This window comes from Eulemur rufifrons, chromosome 7 (genome assembly GCF_041146395.1).
Source record: "Eulemur rufifrons isolate Redbay chromosome 7, OSU_ERuf_1, whole genome shotgun sequence".
In the NCBI taxonomy this organism is placed as follows: Eukaryota; Metazoa; Chordata; class Mammalia; order Primates; family Lemuridae; genus Eulemur; species Eulemur rufifrons.
Genome location: NC_090989.1, coordinates 260767739 through 260779037, shown reverse-complemented (window position 1 = coordinate 260779037; position 11299 = coordinate 260767739).

Here is an 11299-nt window from a genome sequence, read left to right as displayed (position 1 = left end):
GCTGCATACTATTCCATTGAATTAGACTGACTGGAGGGGGATACACTGGAGATGAGAGCAACCTTCCCTATGGGGTGGAGAGAGCTCACTGCTCCCCTGACCACAGCTGATTGGCCTGGGCAGCAATGCTCTGGCAGAGGCTGCCCAACTACACATGAGCTGGGCCCTGGCTGCCCAATGGAGATGCTCCCTACAGAATGGCCCCAAAAGGAGCCAACAATATCCACATGGGAAAGTATAAGTGCAGGACAAACAAAATGAAAGCAGGTCACACTGTGAGCCACAGGGCCAGGGAAGCTCCCAACTAACTTCATCACAATAAGAAATCTGGCTTTGCCTCTTCTTTTTACCCTAATGAACTTGGCAGGCAGAACCAACACATCCATCATGTGGATGATTTGTATTTATAAACATTCCCCTTTGCTGGACATTTAGGTTATTCCCAAGGTTTTGCTATTATAAACAATGCTTCAACAAGCATCTTTGTACATAACCCTTTCTGCATATCCAATCACTTCCTTAGGACAGCCAAGTGACTGTATCATCAGAGTAAATTTATCGTGACTGTGAATTGTTTGGGCCTTTGGCCACCAAGAAGCTTGAAGATCCAAGAGATTCCACTGCTAAAAACATTGACAGCTCTGAAGGAGAACTGACAAGAACTGAACAAGGCATGAAGCCTCTAGTCCTAGAGGCTTTTAGAGGCTTCTTCTAAGGGTAGAGCTCAAGCTTGGAAGTGGAGGCCAAAAAAATCAGGAAGGACAATAGAGCAAGATGGACCAGGAAGAAGGGCCATGGCATAAGCCCAGGATGGCTAACTGAGCATTGAGGCATTGAGGTTGAGAGAGAAGGGGGGATAGAGTCTTCTGATGAGTGGCTACACAGTCTACAGGGCCTTCCCCAGTTTAATGGATCTTTGGTCGGTTGAACCTGCAAGAACCTTGGAGGAAGAAAGTAACTACATAGTAGAATTATATACTGTGTGTCTGGCTGTAGTGAAATTATTCAGATTACTCAGTCCTGTCTAGTTCTCCCTGGTAATAGGGAAGGCTATGATTCCCAGGCCCCTGCAAGTTGGCAGGGCCATGTGATGAGTTCCAGCCAATGGACCACAAACAGGAATGCTGCCGTGTCATTTCTGGGATAAGATGCTAAAAGCTCAAACTTGACCCCTCTGCCCTCTTTCCCCTATCTTAGTATCCCTGGAGACCAGGTGCTGTGATGGTGACATGATAAGATGGAACCTCCTTCAGCCTGGGTCCTTATGTAACTAGACGGAGCACTGCTCTCCACTCACCTGTGTATGTTGAACAAGCGTTGTGCTGAGAAATTTCATTTAAGTTGCTGAGTTTTTAGCATTGTTGATTATTCTAACCTGTCCTAACCGATACACTGGCCCTGTGCGAGGTTAAGTGGCAGAGGCAGAATTTAACTCTAAGTCTCTCTAACTGCAGAGCCTGCATTATTATGCCTTACTCATTTAGGTTTCTGGTTGGTAGGATCTTGGGAGCCTGTTGGTTTTGAGGCTAGGACACCAGGTCTTGGATCTGGGAGTATGACTAATTCCTAAGATCATAAGATCAAGGGATGGGACACAAAGGCTACTGATATTGCCTCCTGCTCCGGTCAGAAGTGGGAACTGGTTTGGGAAGGAGGTTGAGCCTGTAGGCGGATAAGAAAATTCAATGTTAGGTAGCTGAGGATGGCAAAGAGAGGAAAAATCAGAGGGGGTGAAATTGGTGATATTCCTGTTACCACTGAAAATCAAGTCATTTTATCTCCATTAAGACAATGCAGATTTATTTGATTTTTTTCTTAAGTTTCATTCTTGCATCTACTGGTGATATGTGGGCAGGCAAGGCATCAGGTCACAATCATCTGAATGTCATAGTTATTCATTGGATGCAGAATGGAGTGACAACTCACTGAGAATTAGCATTCTGTTGAGTTGAGACACTTTGTATGATTTACCGTCTCGGCCTCAAATCGTTCCTCTCCGGCCTAGGCTTCAAGAGGGCCCTGGGTAATCATTTCCTGAACTCGCTAAAGTCTCTGGGGACCTTCTCAGCTCTGTTGGGTTTCATCAGGCCAAATTCACTGATAGTTGTTCTTTCCTGGGCCTCTAAAGACTAAAAGAGAGAAGAGGCCGGGCACGGTGGCTCACCCCTATAATCCTAGCACTCTGGGAGGCTGAGGCAGGAGGATAGTTTGAGCTCAGGAGTTTGAGACCAGCCTTAGCAAGAGCGAGACCCCGTCTCTACTAAAAAAATAGAAAGAAATTAGCTAGATAACGTCCATCTTTTCTCTACCTCATGCTTTTTGCTGACTTCCAACTTGGTTCACTTACTGCTAATCATGGCCTCTCCAGCCTCTCTCAAACTTGTGTCTTTTAAGCTTCTGTAAAGTGCTTGGTTCTATCTGTATTTCCTCTAAAAGCCCTGATTTGACCATTGTGTAATCTATGCATATATTGAAATTGCACTTGTATCCCATACATTATATTAAAATATAAATAAGTAAATAATAAATTCCTAGGAGGAGAATTGGGTTGGCCCAGTCTTCCCCACGAGGGCAGATCTCTCCCTAGGCCACGTCATAAGCTTCTGCCTGTCCTGGGGTCAAGTGCTTAATGTAGTTTCCAAATTTCCAATCGTGTATGGCGGGAGGAAGGAGCTGGGGGTTTGGAGGAAGTCAGCTGGCTGCACGGTGGAGTTCAGAGCATGGCTGCTGGGAGCTGGGGGCTGCAGAAAGATAGTTTCCCACAGAGCAGAGGTGGCTGTACATGTGGCAGATGTGCCACAGTTGGCATGTCCAGGAGACACACATAGAATGTTGAATTTTTCATTGTCTAATTTAGAGGTAGCTACTGTCTTGTGCCTCTGACACGTAGCTTCTCCACCCTCTGTGGTAAGTGGGGTTTTACAAAGTCTCTGAAAAAATGTCCTTTTCCAGGTTGGAGCCACCTGCGTTGGATACATGCTTTTCTTTTTCAGTAAGCGTCTAGGTCTCACATCCCCATATTCTCCACCCTCTGTGTTCTTGCTCACCTTACAGTGAGCCACCTTGGTGCTCGGGCCGTCAGTGAGCATTTGTGGAGTACGTACCTTGTGCTTACTTCTTTCCTGCTTGTGTTACTGGTGCCGGGTCCTGTGCTCTGATACCTATTGTCTTATCTGGACCTCAGAGTAATCCTACTAGATGAGTCTTATTATTTCAACATTACAGATGAGGAAACTGTGACCTGGAGAGGGGGAAGTGACTTGCCCACAGTCCAAGGTCACGTCTTTAGCAAAACATTGCCTTTGGTATGTGACGTGCAGGCAAACACCTGTCACCCCTTGGCTGGCTGCTGCTGCTTGTGGACTGGGTTTGCTCAACTTAGGGAGGAACTGGAGCTCCTTTCTGGGAGGATTCCACCACAGAGTCACAGCAGAGGGACATTTGCGTAGAAGGGCAGGGCTGGAGTTGGGGCCAGCTGTGAGCCTGTGGGCATCTGTGACTCTATCTCATTCTTGTAGAAGGCAGAGCTGGAGTAGGGGTCAGGTCTGCTTCCTGGGAATGTCTGTGACCCCATCTCATTCCTTTGCACCCCTCTGTGCCTGCTGGAGCCTTGCTCCTGGCTCCTAAAGGGAAAAGCCACCAGGAGGCGAGCACAGCCCTGCCCAGTGCAGGACCACCCAACAGCCGTATGCAGAGCAGGCACTTGCAGCCGGGCGGCAGAGGTGTCCCTTGCAGGAAAGCCAGTTTCAACTGTGGAGCAAATGCTGAGGGACGGGCCAGAGGAGGAGAGAGGAGAAGAAGGTGAGTGTTGCAGGATCACGGAGATCTGTCCCAGAAGACCTGGATTCAAGTCTAAGTGTTTTGAGGCCTTGGGCAAGTCATTAAACCTCTGAGCTGTTTCCTCCTCTGTAGAATGGGGAAAGGGGTGAATTATAATGATAGTGGCTACCATTTATTCAGGGCTCTCTATGAGTTAGGTACTGTACTTAGTACATATGCAATATTATCCACAAGGTAATTCCTGTAAAAGACTGAGCCCAGTGCCAGAAGCATGGTCAATGTGCAATCAATGCCCGCTGCTGTGATTTTGTTGGTCCTCATAACAGTCCCATGATTAATAATAACCACAGAAGTAACAATAGTTGCTAGCATTTACTGAGTACTTTCTATGTAGCCAGCCATTGTTCTGAGTGCTCTAGATGATTTAACTTATTTAATTTTCCCACCTATCCCATGAGGTTGGTTCTATTTTTAACCCCATTTCACCAGTAAGAAAATTGAAGCACAATTACATTAACTACATTGTCCAAAGACACACAGCTAGAGAGCTGAATATGTGCTCTTATTCTGCCCATTTTACAAAGTCAGTGACTAAGGCACAGAGCGGCTGAGCAGCGTGCCCAGGGGCAAGGTCGTCCCAACCCTCCTCGGGGTTGTTGGGCAGATGAAATGACATAATGGATGGGAACTGGCTTTGTGAGCTGGGGAGCGGGGCAGTGAGTAAGCTTCACATGCTCTGTTTTTTCTAGTCTAGATACACCAGCTGGCCTGAGACCCGGGGGCCTTTAGGAAGTCCTGCCTGGACTGAGCTCGTCTCTGGGTGGGTGTTTCGTGCGTAGGCTCTGGACTTACCATCCTCTCGGGACGGCCCAGGAGCCACAGCCTGTCTGCCTGCAGTGCTGCTGCCAGCTGGGAGGCTTTGGCAGGGAGCCACCTGGCAGCTGGCCACCATCATGTGCAGCTGGGGTTACTAGCGGTCACTCTCCGGCCTTCCTCCAGCCACACTCACTGTCTGCAGTGCCTGAAACCCAACCAGAACCCAGGATGGCAGGCAGCCAGGCAGGAGAGGGGCGACCCCGATGCTCCTACCAGGCCCTCCCCCACAGGGCTTTTCGGGAGTGACACCCTAGAAACCCTGGGAACATTCCCTCTTCCCAGGTACCCACTTTCCAGGATGGAGTGGGGAGGGCTATTGGGTCTGTGTGGAGGTCACTGTCACATGCCTCTAGGGCTGTCTCCTCAGCACACGAGGAGCCCCTCTGGCAGGGGCAGTGCGGGGTCTTCCCTCTCCTGAGCCAGCCCTGGGCAGGGCCAGGGAAGTTGCTTGGTATTGTCACATTTCCTGAGCTGAAGGCCACATTCAGCCATTGGGTTGGAACTTGGGTGTCATCAATGGCAGTTGTGGTGGCAGCAGCTTTTGTGTGTGTGTGTGTGTGTGTGTGTGTGTGTGCGTGTGTCTGGGGGCAGGGAAAGAGTCTCGGAGGGGCAGGGACAAGAGTCGGCCAGGCTGAAAGAGGCCAAGGCGCCAGGGCTCTCTCCTGCTGGTGTGGCAGGAGGGGCTGGGGCTCCACACTCAGACGGACGTGGTCGCGACTCCTGGTCTCTCATACACCGTCTGCATGAACTGTTGCTCATCTCAGAAAGACTCTCCCCCGAGCCTCTTTGCATGGTGGACGGTGAGAACCGGACTCCAGTTTGGTTTCTCTCTGCCAGAGATGACAGAGCCCTCTTTCTTCCTGATTAATCTTAAGACAAATGTCTGTATAAGAATTATTTTCTTATGAAGATCACACAGTCCAGTATTACATGAAATTCCTCTGATTAAAATGACTTTGACCTGCATGTTGTAAAATGTGAACCTTGACATTATTGTGCTAACAGTACATTCCCCTACTCTCAGGGCCTGTTTTCACTGCGAAGGGACTGAGTCAAGGAAGATGCACCAAAACTTTTCCAAATACCATCTCTATGACCTCTAATACTGGGAGCAGCTGGGCGAAGATCTATGACCCCCAGATCTTTCCTCAGCTCATCCAGCCAGAAATACTAGTTCCCTTCACTCTTCTTAAAGTATTTCACACTTTAAGAATCACTTCCATATGTATTATGTGAAACAGCTAAAACACATGTCTGAAGTAAGTGTTCTCCCTCATCAGCAAGCTGTAGCCAGAGAATCTGAGACTCAGAGACAGTAACTGAGTTGCCTGGGGTCACACAGCCATGGAGCAGCTCAGAGTTCCTCACAGCCTCCTGTGCCCTCCACGCTCTGCTCAGCTGCCTCCACGTCCGGCTGCAGTGCCAGCTGCTCCAGTCCCCCCTCTCTGTGGGAAGGCCACAAGCCACCAGCCACCAGCCAGGAAAGGAAGTGCTCAAAAGAAACCCAGCTGCAGCTGGCGCAGAGCTCAGGGGGTGGCAGTCCCTCCTGAAGCTGACAAGGATGGCGGAGGAGCCCATCAAGTCACCATGGGTGACAGGGGAGGACTAGAGGGAATCCCTCGGTCAGCTGCCCCAAACCCATCTGTGTTTCTCGCTGTGCCCTGCCTCCCAGCAGATGGCCACACCATCCACCAGCGAAAGTTGTTGCAATCCTGATTCTCGCATCCTCACTCTGACCCTGTGTCCTCTTGACTCACCTCCCTCCCTGCCCATCAATCCCCAGGTAGTGTCCAGTCTCCCTCTGACATAGCACCCTGATCAGTCCCCTCCTCTCTGTCTCCGCGACCAGCACTCTGGACGTGCATCTCCCTGCCCCAATCCACGGCACTCTGCCCTCTTCCCATCTATCTATCTGCAAGGGAGTCCTCGCAGTGATTTTTAGAAAGAGAAAAAAGTGCAAATCTATTTGTGTTACTCTTCAAAATCCTTCTCCGGCTCCGCATTGCTTCTGAATGCAGCGACCACCCTGGAGCTGTTGCACTGGACTTGCCTAGGGGGGCCCTGCAGTCTCTAGCCTCCCCTCCCCACCTGCACGCTCTGCTCTCTCAAGCACTAAACTTGCCAAGCTCTGTGCATTGTGCCATCTCCCTTCTTGTCCTGCTAACTCCTACTCCCCCTCCAGATGTCACCTCCCCTGCAAGGCCTTCTTCTCCACTGACTTCCTCCAAGACTGTCTTAGGGCCCTTCTCAGAGCTTCTCTGTTTATCCCTAGAGTAGAGCGGATATTATCATTCCCTCTTCCCAGATGTCACGAAGTGAAAAAATGGATCAGACAGCTGGCACCATGAGTTTGCTCCTGGATGACACTTTGGAACCAAGGAAGCAAAAGATGCTGGGCGTGCTGCTCTGAGTGGGACAGGGAGAAGAGAGGAAGGGGGCGGGGGAGGAGAAGCTGGGCAGACGGTGTGAAGGACCCTGTGGTGTGTAGGGCCAGGAGAGAATCCCCAGGGGTGGAGTGGCCAGGAGACATTTTAAATAGACAGGCCACATGTTCAGCGTTTGTTTGTTCATTTTTAAGCAAGACAAACCACTTCAACCTCCTCCCTAAGAGTCCCTCAATCTTCAGGAATGTCTGAACTATTCACAAATCATTATGTGAGCGGGTTTGTGCATTTGTGCCTTTAGGGTGGGGGAGTTTGTGGAAGGGACCTTGTTGTACACCTGGGTCAACTCGGAGACTGCAGGTGTGTGGACATAAGACACAGATCCAGGAGTGACCTGAAATACTGTGAGCCCCTGGAAAGCCATGGAGTCTCGGGAGGCCTTTGAACTGCCACAGGGCGTTAAGTAGGGATTTTGAGGCCAACTTACCTGGAGGAACATTGATCTCCCCTGATATCTGAATTATATTAGAAATTAAAGCAAACCTCCAAAGGGGTGCTGTGGAAGTGACAGTAAGACACATTTCTGTATCTTAATAATTCAGCTGCTAGGGTGGGGCCGTGCATGTGGGGGGAGAAGCCGCATACTCTTCCTCAGACACTCGTGCCTCCTCCCCCACGTTCACCATTCACGTCTGCCCAAGTGACTCCCCTCAGACAGGCCTTCCCCGACCAGCAGAACCACCGCAACAACCCTCATCCCTTTTCTTTAGTTCCTTCTAGCCCTGGAAATCCTATCCCTGGATTTCAGTGGATGTAAAGTTATGTTAAGTTCAACGAGACAGTCTCAGTCTTGAATGCCAGCCCTTTCTTTGTTCACTCATGCAACAAATCTTTACTGAGGACCTACTACGTCCCAGACACTAGTCTAAGCACTACAATACATCTGAGAACATAACGAACGAGCATCACTGCTCCTGTGGATCCCGAGTATCTAGTGTGTATCCAGTCTGGGTCCTGGGCACTAAGAGAGCAGCACCATTAAGGCAAACACCATCTTAATTCTAATCATTCTAACCCGACCCTCTGCCAGGGGAGGCTTTGACTCTCAGAACTCAAAGCCTCTACGGGGCTTCTTGGGTAGGCTGTGGCCCAGTAATGGGTGCATATCAAGCTGCTGACACAGGAAGTATTAAAAATATCAGTCAACACACTAGTTTTCCCAAAATGTTAAAGTTATGGTTTTTGTGTTTTTGCATAAAAGGAGTAGTTTGGGAAGTCAAATTTCAAAAGCCTCTGTCTTAAAATCAGAATAGTTTGTGAAAGGAGGTCAGACCAAATGCGGTTGCTACCTGCTCGGTTATCACTCCAGCCTTCAGCCAGACAGTAAGATCTCGTGAGCACTGAAATCAGATCCACACCCTAGGCTGCTTCTGACCCAGAGAGGAAACATCCACAGAATCGAGTCAGAAGCACTCAGCAAGATGGGTGTTACAGGATATGCAAAATGCTACAGCAACGTAGAAGGAAGGGACCCTCAACTGTCTCTGGAGAAATTTGATAAGCTTCCAAGAGGAGATGACACTCAAGCTGGCCATCAATGGGAGGAGAATTTCAGCAGCTAGAAATGGGGCAGGTACTCAGGAACAAAAAGAAAGCCATGTGAACACAAACCATCATGATGGATTCTGCCAGGTTCCTCATGACTGGGGTATGTGCCCTCTACACCGGGCTGTGTAGGGGTTGTGCCAGGAGATGAAGCTGGAAAGGCCAGCAGGGTCAGGTAACAAAGCACTTCACATACTGTCCTGTGAACAATGGGACCCACCAAGCCCCTTAAGTAGGGAGTGACATGACTAGACTTGGGTTTCACAAACATCATTCTTGGGGCAACGTGAGGAATCAAACTAGAAGCAGGTGGCCAGTTAGGTGACTATTTCAGCAGTCCAGGTGAGAACTGATAAGGACCTAAACCAGGGTGGAGGAGATGGAGAGAGGCATCAGACAACAGACAGGGTCAAGAGTCACATCGTAGGACTTAACGAGGAAAGGAAGAGAAGAGGACACAGTGGCAATGGGGTTTCTTACTCAGGTGACTAACAGTGGGGCTCCCAGATGACACCTCCCTGTCCCTTACTTCTTCCTGACAACGTTAAGATTATGATTAAATTAATTTTATTCTCTAAAAGATTAGGCATTCTTAAATTGCATACGTAACCCAGTTTGGAGAATTCTCTATTGTTTAGGCCCACGATTACCCAAGAGAAAGGCCAGAAACTTGACATCCCAGCCTTCCCTTGCAGCTGGGACCCAGACACAGGAATCCAACTCCATTAATCAGAGATACTAGGGTTACTGTGGAGGCTAGTGTCACAAAGAAGGGGTGCCATGAAACCCACCCTGGGGATGCTGGTCACAGGTGCATGCATTTCCTGGAGGTGTCAGAGATGCCCTCCAGACCCTGTATCCGTGAGGTGAGCTGGTGTCTCTGCCCAGCCATGTGGCAGTTATGTCTCCCTGGGGCAGCTGTGTGGTTTGATTTGGGAGTTATGCCTGGAGGCATAACCTGTAGCCCTCCCAAGCAGTCTATGAGTCGCCTAATAGCTTTCAATAAAGCTCTTTTCTGCTTCAACTAGGCCAAGTGGTTTTGTTTGCGACTAAAATCTCTGGCTGATCTACCATTCCTCCCTAGTATTTTACATTTTAAATAGAACTAGTTACCTCAAAGTGAAGGGTTCATATGGCAGCACAGTAATTATTACAAATACATAGTAAGCCTTTGTGGCAGGCACTCTCCTAAGTGCTTTACACAGATACTTCATTTCCTTCTCGTACAAATTATCCCAATTTTACCAATGAGGAAACGGAAGCTGAAAAAACCCAAGATCACACAGCTAGTGAGGGTTGGAGCAGCCACTTGAACCCTGGCAGTCCCACTCCAAATAGGATACTCTTAGTAACTACTCTAAACTATCTTGGTGTTAGAGAAGCTCATTGTGTGTACAGCCTTATAGTTTATCCAGTCCAATTTATATCCCATACCCGATTTCTGCTATTGTACTCCCAGCAAGTAGAGAATGGTTAACTCTCTCATGGGGAAGTAGAGGTAACTTCTGAACTGAATTTTAAAGATTAAACAGACCAAGAAGATACCCTTGAAACAGAGCAAGAAGATACCCTGCACTACTAGGTGACAGCCAGGCTATACTGATCAATATGTGTTTAGATGCAAGCAATAAAAACCCAAATTGGCAGTGCTTTGTGTCTTATACCTATTTGTTCTGTCATTTACCAAGAAGACAGGAGACAGTTTCCAAGTCTGGTTAAGTAGCTCCGTGTTACCATAGACCCAGGCTTTTCTTTCTATTCTGCATCCACAATGTATTAGATTTTTGGCCTCAGGCTGACAAAACGACTGCCCTAGATAACTTGGAGGATTGTGGCCTCCTCTCAAAACTGCCTTCAAAGTGGGAAATTGGGCGGGACAGCAAAAAAAGGCCTCCTTTCCATAAAGGCTCTCACTTTTTTAGGTCTCGCTGGCCATGGCTATGTTATGGGTCCTACCCTAAATCAGTCACCGACAAACAGGAATGAGATCACCTCAGCTGGCTTAGATGACTCATCACCTGGAGAAGTGGCTGCTGGGGTGTATTAATAACAGCAGGACCTGCCATACAGGCCGAGAGCAGCTGTGCAGAGAACACCTGGCTGTGCATAAGGAGACCGGGGTTCTTGTCTGAGCTGATTTGTTTACTTTCTCGAAAAATAATTTTTTAATTAGTGCTGAGTGCTGCGTGATCTTTGGACCTGACCTTTACTTTCTGTGTATTTCTGGCAAGCCACTCAACCTCTCTGGGCCTTGGCCTACTTATCTCCAAAGTGAGATGGCCAAAGTAGATATCTTTGAGGTCTTTCCTCATATTGCACTCATTTTTCTCCTCTCTCTTGTATAACACTTTTACATTCATAGCTGTAATTTTTGCTGCTAAAGGACTTATGAAGATGGTTTGTTTTGCCGATAGACCCAGCTACATCCCCTTATCACCTAAAGTCATGCTTTCCAAGGTGGGGCTCCCATACTCATGGTTTATGAGTGGTAAGTTAGTAGGTATGTGAAACCATGGGATAAGCACGGTGTGTCTTCCAGGGCTATGAGTTTTCCCTGAAGATTTGGGAGGAAAGTTTTTGAAAATTTTGTTTTCTGTTACATAAATGTGGACGTATTATGGAATACAGTACAAAATGCCCAGACTTGGACAATT